Source organism: Desmodus rotundus, chromosome 5 (assembly GCF_022682495.2).
Source record: "Desmodus rotundus isolate HL8 chromosome 5, HLdesRot8A.1, whole genome shotgun sequence".
Taxonomy (NCBI): domain Eukaryota; kingdom Metazoa; phylum Chordata; class Mammalia; order Chiroptera; family Phyllostomidae; genus Desmodus; species Desmodus rotundus.
Window position 1 is genome coordinate 22,819,075 of NC_071391.1, and position 17,034 is coordinate 22,836,108.

Below are 17,034 nucleotides of genomic sequence, written 5' to 3' on the forward strand. Positions count from 1 at the left end.
GACCTTACAGGCAAGAAAGGACTCGAAAGAAGTATTCAAAGTCATGAAAAGCAAGGACCTACATCCAAGATTACTCTATCCAGCAAAGCTATCATTTAGAATGGAAGGGCAGATAAAGTGCTTCCCAGATAAAGTCAAGTTAAAGGAGTTCATCATCACCAAGCCATTATTATATGAAATGTTAAAGGGACTTATCTAAGAAAAAGAAGATCACAACTATGAACAGTAAAATGAAAACAAACACACAACTATCAACAACTGAACCTAAAAAAATGAAAACAAACTGAGCAAACAACTAGAAGAGGAACAGAATCACGGAAATGGACATTACAGGGAGGGAAACCAGCAGGGAGGGGGAGGGGGGATAATGGGGGAAAAGGTACAGGAAATAAGAAGCATAAATGGTAGGTACAAAATAGACAGGGGGAGGTTAAGAATAGTATAGGAAATGGAGAATCAAAGAACTTATATGTACAACCCATGGACATGAACTAAGTCAACATCAGATCATGGCTATGACAAATATTAAGCTCTAGGAGGAAAGTAGAATTTTATAATTCTCAAGTTCATCAGGAGAACAGAGGTTCAGATAACTGAGCACGGAGGATCAGACCAGTTTCATTCTTTGCCCATAACTATACAGGTCTGTCTATTCCTCCTACCTCAGTCATCCCACCTGATTCATTAAAATGACTGGGTTCCCAAAATAGGAACTCCCTGATTGATCCCCAAATTCCTCCTTTCGTTTCTTTACACCTGAACTAGGGAAACAGCCCAGTTCCTGCATATTCAATATTGAATGCCTGCCTCCAGGTAGTAAATTACCCATCCCTTCTTTCTGAGCTCATGTGTCCGAGCAGGACATATAGAGAAGTATGCAAGGATCAACCAGGAGAATCCCTGCTCACCTAACAAAAGTGGGGTGTTCAGTCATACCTAGGCAGGTAACAACTACAACAAAATACAACTACTACAAATACAAAACTCTGCCTGTTACAAAAACCCTAGATTCCTCCAGGTTAGTGACATTTCAGGCATTTAAGAAAAAATTCTGTCTTCATGTGACATCACAACCTACTCTGCATATGTGTCAATCAGGCTCTTCTAAAGGACAAAAATGCTCCAAGGGCCCTAGTGTGAATGAGGCAGGGGAACACCCTCCGGATAGCTGCTTTTGAGACTTTCAGAACAGACACCAGAGTGGGCCTAGATAAAGTCGTGAGGTTTGAATTGATACTCTCCTATGGACAAACAAAAGGGGCTCTATAATAAACTTTTTAAAATTGATTTTAGAGAGAGAGGAAAGAAGGGAGAGAAAGAGACAAAATTATCAATTTATTGTTCCACTTATTAATGCATTCATTGGTTGATTCTTATATGTGCCCTGACCAGGGATCAAACCCACAACCTTGCGGTATTTGGGATGATGCTCTAACCAACTGAACTACCCTGCCAGGGCAAGGGACTCTATAATAAATCTAACCAGAGTAAGCTCACAGGTAATTTATGATGATAAATTCCTAACTTGGCAGGTAATGCTGGCATTCACACCTCAGGACTATAACTTGCCTGATAAAAGATTACCTTTGTCTTAGGCAGGCCTTGTCCTGTTTTTGTGCATCTAGGTTAACTCCCTTTGAAATGCCACCCTCAAGAGGACATATAATCTTGTTAACTGACCTATAATCCAATCACAGAGATTTCCCTGCCTTGCTTCTCCCACATTTATGTAATCTTCCTTAATTCCAAATGTATAAAAGAAACTGCAACTGTCATCTGGGAAGCATTTTTCTCAGTCCGTTGAGACCTCGCTTCCAGGAGTGTTCTCTATTTGGCTCAAGTGAACTCTAACAAACTCTTATAAAAATTTTCTACAGGTTTTGACATTATTTCTTTTTAAGATTTTATTTATTTATTTTTAGAGAGAGGGAGAAAGAGAAGGAGAGACACATTAATGTGAGAGAAGCATCAATCAGTTGCTTCTAGTACACGCTCCATCTGGGGATGGAAGCAGCAACCCAGGCATGTGCCTTGATCTGGAATCAAACCAGCAACCTTTTGCTTTGCGGGGCAACGCCCAACCAACTGAGCCACACTGGTCAAGGCTGGATAGTTTTATATCGACATTCCTGTCTTCCTTAGTGCTCTATTCCTAAGTACTGTGATGCCCCTTATATTACATTCCCCTTACATACCTAGTCTTCTACATTCCTTTCTTCAATGACACTCCCTTAGAACTGCTTCAGGTTAGGCTGTGGCTACCAAAGGTGCCCCACCCTGTGACTCTCCAATTCCTACCAATTTTGATCAAAATTACTTCTTTCCTTGATCAACATACCCATTCCCCAAGAAACTTCAAGTTTAATCTTAGGGAAATATGCTATTTAAAACATACTTTCAAATTTTATGTTTCAAAATAGCCAAAGCAGCCAATAGCCCGAAGTCTTTGTTGAAATTAGAAAAGGCACTTCTCATGATGCTTTGCTTCCATCTGTCAGAAAATTGTCTTAATATATTAGTTTTGTTAATGGAACACACTTTTCTGCCATATGTCTGAAAAGTGTCATAATAAACATACAAATCAGTGATTTCCGCCATGTGACTCCTGCATGGTCCAAGCAACAGCCCTGTAGATTTTAGCCTTCTATTTTTGTCCTTTGAGACTCCCGAGAAGTGGTGGGAGGAGACTGAACAGGGAGGAATCAGCAGACTGCTCCATTATCTATGCGCCTTTGGGCACAGGTCATACCTCCCTAAGTTTTTCCCCCCATCTTTGAAGTTGATATAATAATGCCTACATTGCAAAGAAGCTGAGGATGAAATGAGATCGTTTATGCAAACTCAATACATGGTACACTCAATGTAAAGGTTAGGTGAATCTAAATGTTTAAGAAGGTCTAATTAGTAAAATTTCAGGCTAACTGGAGAAGATATTTAGGATCACATTGCTCAGTTTATGTCCCCTTTGAGGTCAGCCACAGGAGACAGGGAAAGAAGGGGAAGACTTGAGCTACAAAAGGAAGCGCTTGTCTTTCCTCAAAATTTCCCCTCTGTTTGCCTTCATCTTCTCTTTTTAGACTGAAAGGAGGAATTAGTCACTCTCATGCTTAACCTTTTCTCCTTCCCTTTTACTACATTCAGTTTTATGTCTGGATCATCCTTTTTAGTTGTTACTCTACTTTGAAAGGGGCAGTTTTCCTTGAGAGAAGAGAATTGTCTTGCCCTCAATGCAAAAAAATTCTGAAGTCTATCCTAGTAGTATCCCCAAAGAGAAAACACAGAATCCCAACTGTCTGAATTCCTCTCAGTTAATAATAAAATACCAACTGGAATTTCTGCTCAGACCTTGTTCACATTTCTCCTATCCCCAACTAACCCCACAAATGCTTAAATTGCCTTCAGTAAATATAAGTATAGTTATTTATGTCACCTGCTCACTACCTGCCCATATGTCCAAATTACTGGGAGCACAACGACTATGGATGTCATTAGATATGCAGGAGATTAATGCCGTGGTGCATCTTCTCCATTTCTTGAAACACTGATCTGGTTAAAGTCTTTTCAGTCTTCATAGTTTGTCTTTTCTGAGTAGCAGAGGCACCTGCTCATGTCTTTGAAATAAGTAATGGAGGAAATTTATTCCTAAAATTGCTATTGGAATTAACACAGCAATAGGGTAAAACATGTTTGCAGAAAGAAGGAAAAAGGAAAAAGAGGGCTGTCATTCAAAGGCCTATGAGATTATGGGGGAAGCAATCAAATGTGAAAGCAAAAATACAAATGATATAGTTCCCTATGCAAAGTAGAGTTAGTTCACATTGCAGTAAAATTAAATAAAATATGCAATAAATTCTAAACAAGCATTGTTTTAAATCAGCATACTAGAATTGCAGTGTAAAGGTCATTTTTGATCTGCAATCAGACTACAGAATTTCATTCAAAATGAAGAAGACAACTGACTCATTCTTTGCATGACAAGCAGTAGAATATTTCAAAACTGCATAAAGGAAAACCTACTTTATTTACATAGTTTATTTTTTAATATAAATTATTTAATGAAGTAAAATAATGGTATGTTAATGTAGTTCTTACATATTTGATATAATAGGAAATCATATATCACACATGAACCATCTAGATTCAGAAAAAAAAAGATTCAGTTGCTTGATAGCACTGCACTAAGTTCTGAGGTTAAAAATATACTTGTCCAAATAACTGAAAAACAAAAATAAATGTTTTTATAAAATCCACAAAATATTAAAAACACTCATGAGTATCCTTATGTTTATAAATTTATTACTTCTTGCTCCAAAAACTTTTAAAGTAAAGATTAAAAAACCCACAGTTTTATCCTCATAATAGCAATATACTTCTATTATTGAAAAAAAGGAGAGAGAGATAAATCATGGACTTCTATAATATCATTGGAAGAAACTTAGAATCTAGAGTACATATTTATGAGTATATTATCTTGTATGTCTGTGGCATCATCTTCAACCAGTTTAAAGAATCCTGTTAATACCTTATGCTCAAGGGTGTTAGGAGTTGGGATCACCAATTAGAGAACATGTAGGCATTTGAAATCTTCCCGGCCAGAGCTGGTGTTAACTGTAGCATTAGACCATCTTTTGCCTACACTGCTGTTCCTTAAAGTCTCTGCCTTGTTTTCCTCATCTGTAAAATAGGGAAAACAGAATGAAATATACCTCATAAATTTGCTCTGAGGATTAATGAGTTAATGGCTGTAAAGCACTTGGGCCAGTTCCTGGCACAGAAAATGAATTAACAAATCGTCATCATCATCATCAGTCTTGTTTTTTCTGTTCTTGCCCCCTATAGTCCATTCTCCACATAGCATCCAAAAGGATTGTATAAACATATAACCCAACTTATGCATCCTTCCATTCAACAAATATTGATTTCTGTGTTAGTTTTTTAATATGTCCACAAATTCTTGGAAACTTCTCCCTTCAAGAAGTGGACTCTAGTTTCCCCCATTTGAGTGTGGGCTGGACTTAGTGACTTATCTTTAACACATAGAATGGAGCAGAATTAACAGTGTGCAACTTCAGACACTAGGTCATAAGAACATACTGGCGTTTCTGCCTTAATCAGTCTCTCTCACTCATCACTTTCCAGCTTCTAGGTTGATAGCAGCCCAACAGAGAAACGAAGGAACTGAGGCCTCTGGCCAGCAGCCATATGGAAAAGCTTGGAAGCCTACCCTCCAGCTTCACTGAAGCTTTCAGATGACTGAAGCCCTGTCTAACATTGAAACACCTTAAAGACCCTGAGCCACAACCTCCCAGCTTAGCACATCCTGAATTCCTGATCCATTAACACTGTAAGATAATAAATCCTTGTTGTTTTTAGCCACGAGGCTTTGGGTAATATTGTTTTATGGATAACAAATTAAATCACCCACTATGTGCTACCAGGGGTGTCCAACCCACAGCCCAGGGTAGCTATGAATGCAGCCCAACACAAGACTGTAAATTTACTTAAAACCTTTTTTTGCTCATCAGTTTTTTGTTAGTGTTTGTGTATTTAATGTGTGGCCCAAGACAACTCTTCTTCCTCCACTGTGGCCCAGAGACACCAAAAGGTTGGACCCCCTGTCAGTGTCCTGGGCACTGAGGACACAATGGTGCACAGCACAGTCAAAATCCATGTCCTCGTGTCCTATTTACATTCCAGTGGGGCTGACAGCATATAAACAAAACAATTTTAAATTCAGGTAGCAATACTCTGAAGAAAAAAAAGCAAAAGAGAGATATAGAGCATCCCCAGAGACTGGAGAACAGACATAGTGTGTAGGTACAGGAGAAGCATTTTTATTTTTTCAAAGATTGTATTTATTTATTTATTTATTTATTTGGAAGAGAAGGGAGGGAGAAAGAGAGGGAGAGAAACACCAATGATGTGAGAGAGAAACATTAATCAGTTGCCTCTCACACACCCCTAATCAGGAATTGAACCAGAGACCTTTTGGTTCACAGGCTGGTGCTCAGCCCACGGAGCAACACCAGCCAGTGTAGGGGTGAAGCATTTTTAGATAGGCTGTATGAGGAAATGGCTTTAACCAGAGACCTAAATGATGTAGAGGAGGGAGCCACATCATTATGTAGAGAAATAGTGTTTTTGCTTTGTTCCAGGCCGATCAAATAAGAAGTGTGAAGACCTAAGGGCAGAAAAGAGCTTGACATAATCCAAGAAGAGCCAGAAGGACAGTGTAGCCAGGGAAGAGGAATCAGGGAGAGAACGGCGTGAGGTAAGGCCAGTGAGTAGCCAGGAAGACCATGTAGTTTCCCTGCCTGAACCAGCCCAAAGCCAACCATTGAAAAGGGAGTAACACCATGCTCCTTCCCGTGGGCCACAAGGCCATAAGGCCTGCCTCTCTAACTTCATCCCCTACTAGATACCTCTCAATTACTGCATCCTGGCCTTTGCGGGAGGACACCCAACCAACCAAGCCACACTGGTCAGGGCTACAATAGAATTTTGAGCTAGATCCATACAATTGTTTTTAGTATAGTTGTGATATAAATGATGATAAGCAACTATTAAGTATTTAAAAGACTCTACTAATGTATAACTCACCTTAACACCATTTCAAGAAATACCATTCTCCTACTAAAAATATGGTTATTCAGGAACCTTCACTTGAAGATTGATTAACTGATTTTAGAGGGAGAGAGGAAGGGGGAGAGAGAAAGAGAAAGAAACACTGATCTGTTGTTCTTTGTGCACTCATTGGCTGCTTCTTGTACGTGCCCTGACCGGAGACCAAGCTAGAAACCTTGGTGCACTGGCATGACACTCTAACCAACTGAGCCCCCAGCCAGGGCCTAACGCGAGGATTTAAGGAACAAACACCACGATCACTTTTTTATTTAAGGTGAATAAGTTAAGCCATGGCTAAAGAAAAGGAAATGTGTTTAATAGCACCAGGTGTGTCCACTTTAACTCAGTTTCTCTCTGTGGGTCGCAAATGTTTAATAGCATAATCAATGAAATATACTTAAAAATGAAATAAAATCTTCTATTACGTTACTTGCGCACACTCAGTCCACAGTCAGAGAGAGGCATCTGTGTGTACACACATACAACCTATTCGATGCCATATCGCAATAGTCCTTAGCTAGAGTTGACATCATTCCAAATTATGTGAGCGCCATTCTAAGCAAATTAGGAAATGTTGCTTTTCCTGTATTTGCAAAACAAACCCAACATTTTTAAAATACAGCCTAACATTGTTCCAACTGTTGAAATGAGGAAACAGATGACAAGCTTAAGGAAGTCCTACACTAGATATTTATAAATTCCAAAGACGTCACAGTTGTTGTCTTTAAACTGCTCCTCTTTAAAACAAGCCTTTTCTAAAGAATTATGACTAATTAGGTGTGAGTGCATAAGCATATGCAGGAAATTATATAAAAACCCTACAAATCAGGGAACAATCCAGAAAATCTCTTGGGGGTTATGTTCCTTTGCAAGTAGATAAGTATCTTTCGAAAGAGGAGTGTTTTTTAAAGAGTTCTCCAAAATTGGCGTCATAGGAAGATGGCACCATTGAATATGTAGCATTTTTGCTATTCCTTTTTTGTCAAAATGAAAAATACTTGGAAAAGCAAATAAAATTAATTTGTAAACACTGAGTGTAAAATGGTTTAATTTTTTAAAATCTGAAGTCATAGGATCAAAAATAAACAAACTCTTTAGTATTATCTAATGTGCTACAGCAAAAACTTTCTTTAAGATTTTGCAGATCACAACTGCTGTGATGCCAACAAAAGTATCTATAGTTTGGTAGGGCTTAACTTCTTAGAAAATGTTATAGACTAGTAGTTCTATTTGCTGCTGAAATACTGGGCTATATTATAGCTTTGCATCTGTCTCTGGGAATTATGTTATACAAGGCTCAACTTTGCTTATGTTTCTCTTTGTTGTTATGCTGTTAAGAATGTCACTGAGGAAAAAAGATAAATTACTGAAAGTGACAAAGTATCCAGTAGAAAAGAAATTTGCTCACATAGTGGACAAATACTAAAAGGTTTATTTTATTTCATAGGATCAGCACTGTAAAAATTTTAATATGCCTTTATAGATTGATTCACTGTATTGTAAAGGAAAGTATCATATTAAATAAGGAAACTTCAACTAGTAATCCTCACCTGAGATGTATACAATTCCTTCTTTCCCTTATAGTATGTACATTCATAATAAGAAATTTAAAATTTAATATAGAAAGATTCCAACCCACTTTGAACATGAATTTTTAAAACTTAGGGACTCTCATGTAAAAGATAACTTCCTTTATGTGAATATGCAGCTTCTACAAATCATTAAGAAAAAGACCAACTTAATTTAAAAAAAGAAGATGAAGAAGATGACAAAGTATCCTACAGGCCTGAATGGGGTGGCTCAGTGGACTGGGCATCGTTCTGCAAACAAAAAGAGCACCAGTTAGGTACCCAGTCAGGGCACAAAGCCTCCAAGCCCAGGGCACACCCTCCCCAGGCAGCTCTTAGCCAATGACTGAGCATGGTTGGCTTGGGGTCTGGAGCCTGGCCATTTCTGCCCAACACAGGACTCCTCTATTCACATTCTTTGCATTCAACTCCCTGTTGGAAGTTCCAAGACTTTCTCAGAGCTGCACCATCTCCCAAAGCTCTCCCTAATCAATTCTCAGTTCTCCACTTGCTCCTCCTAGAGGTGTCCAACTTTCATCACAGACTGACTTCTCCTGTTCTCTCCCTTTTACCTTTCTTAGGACGTATCCCTAATAAATCCCTGGTACTTCTCATCTATCTTGATGTTTGCTTCCAGGGGACAGGACCTGAAATATGTATATTAAAAATATAATCACTATCTTTATAATACATTTTAATTCACCAATATCAAACACATGATCTTCACTCATCTCTTTTTTATTTCCTTGTTTGGCCTTTGCAAATAATCTAACTTATATAGCCACACTGATATGTTGGTTCCCTGTTGCCACTCAATTCATTAAAAGGATGCTACCTGATACACCAAGGTTGTAGGTTTGATCTCTGGTAAGGGCATATACAAGAGGCAACCAATGAATGCATAAATAAGTGGAACAGCAAATTGATGCCTCTTTCTCTCTCTCTTAAAAAAATTAAATTAAATTAAATTATTTAAAAAAGAGGCCCCGAACCATCACTCTTGTTGTTTGCAGAATGATGCCCAATCCACTGAGCCGCCCAGCCATTTGTGGTGTGGCTCATTTGTTTGGCCATCATTCAGCAAGGCAAAAGGCACTAGTCCGATTCCCACTCAGGGTTTGATAACTGGTCAGGGCACATAAGAGAGGCAACTGATGGATATTTCTCACATCAAGGTTTCTCTCCTCTTTCTACCTCCCTTCTCCTCTCTCTAAAAATAAATATAAATAAATAAAAATCTTTAAAAAACAAATGAAAAACATTAAGTACTTATTCTGTGCTTAATCTATTTTTTAAAAAACAGGTTGCTACCTGTAAGCGTTTGCAATTTGAAGAATCATTTCCCAAATAGTCCATTCCATCTTAGCATGACTCTATAGTTCTTTTCTTAGCAAAGATACCTAAAACACTATACCATTCTTTTTAAGATTTTATTTATTTATTTATTTTTAGAGAGAGGGGAAGGGAGGGAGAAAGAGAGGGAGAGATACATCCCTTGGTGGTTGCCTCTTACACACCCCCAGCTGAGGATCTGGCCTGCAACCCAGGCATGTGTGACTGGGAATCGAACCGGCAACCTTTCGGTTTGCAGGCCAGCATTCAAGCCACTGAACCACACCAGCCAGGGATTCCGCCCCCCCCCCCCCGCCCCATTTTTTTAATCATGAAAGGGATATAGCCAAGATTTCCTATTAGCAAAAAGTTTCTTTCCATTTCAGACAATAGCCCAATATGTTGAAACAAGTGCTTACTGTAAATTCAAAATGTTTATCACTTTTTTTTAAATGTTGGAGAAATTTGCAAAGATGATTTTTTTATTTGTTGGTTGTGAATTCCACACTTTAAATTGTTAAATATTTAAGATTCAAATCAAAAACAGAATGTGAAAATCAGCAGTAATTGAACCAATTTTGTAAACATTTATCAGTATTGCTTACCAAGCCTCCACTTAAAATAGAAATTTCCAGCTCTTCCAGAAACTGCAAACTGTTAGACATTGAAGCATCCCTATGAGATCCATCTGCCTGCCACGTTCATTATAAGTAAAGTACTCATTTCCCAGGAAATGGCCTCATAGAGCTCCAAAACACAAGAAAGGAAAAGTTACATCATCCTTTCAGTGGTATCCTACCAAAAACTCAGAGATAAGTTTTATTTGAGTTTGTTTTCTGACTGTTGAAAATAGGCTGGTTGCAACAGAGGTGTCAGATTGCTTCTCTCTGTGTCAACTTCAAGTTCAAATTTAGGAAGTCATTCTGCCATCAGAACATGTTGTGCAAATTAACAATAGATTTCTAAACCAAAAATACGTTTTCACAGATCTAAATTTTGCCTAGGTTGTTCTTTCTCCCATCTCATTATAGGTGCTTTGTAAAAGTGATCATTACTCCCATGATTCACTAGGGGTAAAATAACTCATCAGAGTCAACATTTGAAAGAGAATTTTCCAAGAACAACAGAGTATTCTTGGTTTTCAATGTTTTGAATACTCCTAGCAATAGACAGTCTTGCCAGTAAAATACTGGAGGGAAGCAGTAGTTGATTCCCTATTATAATTATTTTATTAAATTAGGTAATTTGTGTAGCAAGACAATAATAGAATTGGACAAGGGACAGATAAGTTTTGATGAGCAGAAAGTGTGAAGCATGAAGCAGTACTTGGAAAGGGAAAATAGTCACAAGAGTGAGTAGAGCCCACAGTGGTAGAAAAGCTTGGGAGTATGAGATGGTTCTGGAAGTTGTATGAACTCACTAGGAAACTTAAATAGGGCAGAGTACATTTTTCAAAAGCTAGAGCTTTATGACAGTGGGTGTAGCAATATGCTTTCTCTGTTTCTCAACTTGTGTGGGCCTGATCCTAGGAATCAAATTTGAGGACATATTATGCTCCCACTTTGTAAGTGATTTGGTGATGAAGAAGGCACCACCACCAAATGGTACCCCAGGGGCCTGGAAGAATTAGTGCACCTCCCTGAATTACTTAGTTTCCTAATTTAAAAAAAGCTGAAGACAAGTATGTTTACTCAAATAAGAAACCTTTAAAGAATCAGATCTTTAAAGAGTGAATACACACAAAATATTTTCTAAAACAGTGCATCACATAAAATTTTATTGGCAAGAACATGGAAAACTATGCCTAAATAAGTCTTCTGAAACTTGTATTTATTCATGTTAGTAGAGGTTAAAAGTCAAATTGCAGCTTCTGTAGAATATGTTTTTACAAGAAAGCACTACTAAGTGAGAGAGAAATAACTCTTATGCTCAAATACTTTAAAATGAAATGCCTAAGCTGAACTTGTTTCCAGAGGGTTAGTGAGAACTTAAATGAGGTGAAATTGCAACTCCATGTACATAGTTATACTGTGATTATTGGTAGAAAGGGTAAAAAAAAGCATGACCCAGGACTGCATATTTCCAGAAGTTTGTTTCTGCAACACATTTAGGTCATGTTCTATTTTTATAGAAGCCTGAGGGAATCAGGACCGGGAAATATGTCTCTAAGGACACTTATCAGAGTACGTTGTTCTAAAGTCCACAAGTACTTATTGAGTCTTTTGTGAGCCAAGCGTCATACTAGACACTTTGGGCTTTTACAAAAAGAAGCCTAAAATCTAATTTTATGTAAAAACAACAAAACCCCAGAAACTTAATGGTTCCCAAAACCCAAGTTCCCTTTTCATCAGGTGACTCCTATGTTGTAAAGTTTCCCTAAATGTATGTATCTGTTGCTGTGTTTATCAACGTTGAATGTTACGTAACCTTATGTGGCAGTCACTACAGGCCAGTGAAAAAATGGGGCCAGAAGTGAGGTTCTGCAACAGCTTAGAGTGCTGTGATTCTACCTTGTACGGAGAGTCACCTAAAATCTAAATACAAACATACAGCCTATGACTTTAAAACACTTCAGAGGACAAATTGCTCTAAATATGTTACTCAAGAACATATTCGAGTCCTCAACACTTCTTTCAGAAAAAAACAAAAAACAAAGGTAATTGCACAACTTTGTGGTTTGATAGAAAACATTGTTGTATGGTTTTAAAATTCCCTCTTCCTCTTTTGTTTTTTTTTCTTTTTTCTTTACATGTATAATATATACTCAGTAAAACTGAGAGGAACTTAAATTCTAGTCTACTGATAATGCAAAGTTCAGAAACAGTTATTAATCTTATGGACTCATTAGGAGTTACGGGAAGGTCAGACTTTTATTTAAACTTAGTATTTGCAACATAAGCCCCTCCCAACAGTGTACGCATGCCTTTTTGTTTCTTTGTTAAATATTTACTGATTTCTTTCTTCTCTGGTCATTTGAACACAATATAGCAGATCTTCACATTAAAGAAGTCACTTTGTTCCACTCCATTATAATGTTGATGAGATGCCACAGAAACTTAATTCTTGTTTATATCCATTAGCCTAAGGTAAAATAGGTTCCTTTATCCATCATTTTGCTTCAAGTCTCAGAACTTATAGACAAAATTAAGTGAGGACATACTGTACAAGAAAGTTCTCTTCAATCAAGTACATAAAATTTCCCTAACACCCATGAAGGAAAGCTTAGAGGAAGTATACAAAAGAAAAAAATATCGGTAGCTAAGCTCAGCTATGGTAAGGGTGACCGACTCTCCAAACAGACTCCAAAGACAGAAGCAATATTAAAATATTATAGTTCTACAGTAGGAGTAAAGAAATCAGTAAATATTTAACAAAGAAACAAAAACGAATGAGTATACTACTGGGAAGGGCTTCTGTTACAAATATAAATTTAAACAAAACCCTGAACTTCCCATAACTCCTTTAAAATCTTTTAAAACCAGCAGTCTGGGTGTCTCGGAGGGCCAGAAATATTGTTTATGACTCGCAGCTTCTTAAAGTTCACTCATTTCAAGTTAGGTCCTTTTTTTTTCTTTTCCTTTTTTTTGCCCTGGCTGGTGTGGCTCTGTGTATCGAGCTCCAGCATGGGAACTGAAAGGTCACGGGTTTGATTCCCAGTCAAGACACATGCCTGGGTTGCAGGCCAGGTCCCTAGCTGGGGGCCTGCAAGATGCAACCTATTGCTGTTTCTCTCACACATCAATGTTTCCCTCCCTCTCTTTTCCCCTCCCTTTCCCTCTCTCTAAAAGTAAATAAACAAAATCTATTTTTTTTTAAGTTAGGTCTTTTTTCTTCAGAGGTATAGCTTGACTATTTTTTTTTCCTTTTCCAAAAGTTTCAAACAATACAAAAGTTTATAGAAAATATCTTAAGGTCCCTCTTTAGTCCTGCTCCATTTCATGATTCACTCCTCAAAATTAACCACAGTTAACAGTTTAATGTGTGTCTTTGTTACTGAACAGCAACTGGGGTCCTGCTACCCACCGCCACCCTCTAGGCAAAATTCCAGAGGCAAAGGTTTGGTGATAAAGGAAAGGAGTCTTTATTCAAAAGCTTCACAGTTTTGTAATAACAGTTTTCCACATACTTTAGTCACTTAAGCTATCAGTTAAGTCTAAACTCTTTAACTCTTTAGTTACAGCACTAATCACCTAAACCTATCAATTATGGCTAAACTCTAACACCTGAGTTCTCCTATCATTTCCCTGTTAGTTTTAATTATCTTTTTTCTATAAGGTTAGTTTACAAATTAAAACAACATAAGACACAACAGCTACACAATTTAGGAACAATGGCAAGCTTCTACCTCAGAGCCTGTTCTCTCTAGGACACCCAAAGAATAAACCTGCCATCCTCTGCCAGGCCCACCTGATCCTAGGCTGTGCCCAGAGTTCCTTCCCATCCAAAATACCGTCTTTTGGGAAATGCAGGCAGCTGCAGCACAATCATCCAGGCATCCTCCAAGAAGAAGAGTTGCAGAGCCAAAGCCCGCTAGCTGGAGAGCCTGAGAGCCTGAGAGTACTTCCTTTATTTCCAGTGTTCTTGGACATAATTCCAGTCACTCTGGAGGCATTCATCTTCTCAGCCAGTCCCGTCCTAGACTATTTACCATTGCCTTGGGCAACCTCCTCCTAATGCCCCTTCCTACTCCTCCCCAGTGATCTGAACAGATTTCTCTGTATCATTATCATTTAGAACTTTCTTCTTTATTTATGCATATGCATATATACGAGGTCTGTCCAGAAGGTATCCAGCCATGTAATATGAAAAAAGAGACATTTATTGAAGAAGATACAACATACTGTTAGGTAGCCAAGGTGGCTAAAAAAGGACTGGGAGCCAAAGATCCAATTAAGGGCTTCTATTCAAGGCAGGACACTGTGATCAGGCAGGCTGAGTCCAAGCAGATTACGGCAGCAAGGGAAAGGGTAGAAGGGTTTTTAAGGGTGTGTAGCAGACCCCCAGGGAGAGTGCTGATTTGCCCCAGGTATCCAGGGTATAGGTGTTTGCAAGACTATGTCCTCTGATAGAGTTGGCTGATACAGCAATGGAAAGTTGGGGAGATTTATGGGTCTTGTTTCTGGGAAGAAAGGGAAGGGGCAGTGAGGATTCAACCTGTTTCCAGCAGGATGCCAGCAGCTATGCCTCAGTTGCTTCTGATAATGGGGAATCTCGTGGTCTGGTATTTAGCCAGTGACACATAGCTTCTTTGTTCCAGCATAGGCCATGGTTTAGGTCCTCCATGTCCCAGTACATTCTAACTTTACACAGGACAATGATGCCTCAGTCCCCTTCAAAGTAGGCACATTCAGATCTCACACAGTTCTCCCAATTGCCATCAACTCCCCAGTCCTATTTTCCTGAATCTCATCCATGGACTGAAATCTCTTCCCTTTAAAAGGTGATTTTAATTTTGGGAAAAGCCCAAAGTCACAGGGTGCCAAATCTGGACTATAGGCTGAGTCACCTGGGTAATTTACTGTTTCATCAAAAATTCTGCATGAGACATGATGTGTGAGTGGACACATTGTTGTAATGAAGCAGCCAATCACCAGTTGCCCATAGCTGCACCCTTCTGAATCATCCGAATACTTTTCTGAGAAGGAATTTTCAAGCCTAACACAAAATTTGACACAGATACGTTGCTCTACTCATTTTGAGTGTGATAGCCACTCAGTACACATGCTCACTCAACAGCATCTACCACCCCTCTGAGAAATACAGTGAAGTCATCATCGTTCATGCATGTGCATTCCAATCCATTCTCCTTGGATACCAGGTTACATCAATATCATGTAAACCATTCTGATTATATTAATAGTGGCTGGACTTTTTCAGAACAGACCTTGTACATTTTTCACATTATTTTTTTTTTAATTTGAAATTTAGAGGAAACTTGCAAGCACAGTACACAGAATTTTTCCCCTCAATCACTAGAGAGTAAGATGCCAAAATAATGTCCCATTACTGACCCCCCCCAATTCTCAAGTGTATATTTCCTACTAACAAGGACAATCTAAACAACCACAACTCAACATTTAAAAAAAATTAGCATTAAAACATTACCACCATCTAATCCTTAGACCATATTCAAATTTAATCAGTTGTCCTAGCAATGGTCTTTATTGTCATAGGATCCATTTCAGAGTCACATGTTTTCATTTAGTTATGTCTCATTAGTTTTCTTTAGTGTGAAACAGTTCCTAAATCTTTCCTTGCTTTTCCTAATTATTACATTTTTTAAAATTACAGGACAGTTATTTTGTCTTTTTCTGTTTTTCTACAAATAGCTTCGGATTATGCATCTTTGACTGAATATGACTGACGTAATGCTGTATTCTTCTGTTGCAACCTATCAGGTGGCAAAGGGTTTTGATTTTCCCATAAATGATGATATTCACTTTGGTCAGTTGACAAAGGTGGTATCCACTAGACTTCACTGTGAAGTTACTCTTTTCACCTTTGTAATAAACGTTTTGTTGGTATTTTTTGAAACTATGTACATTTCCCATTCCTTTGTCAAATTTTCAATTTATCCTTTTATTTATAACAATATGAACTCATGGTTTCCTATTTATTCAATGGTTTATAACCTGTTGCTATTATTATTTTATTTAGATGCTTAATTTTTCCCAGTAGACCAGTGGGAGCCAATTCACGCTGGCTTCCATGTCTTTTGACATATCTCCATTATTCTTTGAACATTTCCTTCTTTTCTGACATAAAATAGTCCAGACTTATCTATTACTTCCTCTGCACCATCCCTGCAACCAACCATTTCCTCAAGGAACTCTGGTTCCTTTTAGTAAACAATGGTGAAGGGAACCAAGTTTTATCACCTTGAAGCTGCCATTTGGGGATACTGATTTTAAGCTGTTTATTAATAAACAAGACTCGGAAAGAACCTTTTGACAGTCCCCTTCCCTTTCCTGCTCAAGAGCTTCGGACAGAAAAACCTACTTTAGGAAGGAAATCTTAGAAAGTAGAATAGCCTAATTTGAATTAAGTATGGTAAATAGCTGGGCTTTAGGCAGGGGCCTGTGAGCTAGATACCCACTGTGTTCCATTGTTTCTGAGTAGCAGGGTGGCTCTGGGCAAAACACAGGTACGCACTGACCTCAACCAGCACCACCCAGGAAACCCCAGAACCTACATACCCAGTGGATAGCTACAGACCACATCAGAGCACCACCACTCTGTCCCTGCACAGCTGATCCTTCATGGATGGTGGAGGTTGGTAAGCAGTAGTCACAGCCAGTCCTTGCCATGGACTAGCCTGGGGAAATACCTCCCATTGACCTGCCAACAGCAATCAAAGCTTAAGTACAAGAGGAGGGTGTACTCAGCCCATACAAAGGGCGCACCTTGAGTACCAAGCTTAGGCGATAGGGGAGGCTGTGCCACTGGATCCTATGGGATACCTATTACATTAGGCCACACTACCAAGACATGGAGTCAAAACAGCTCTACC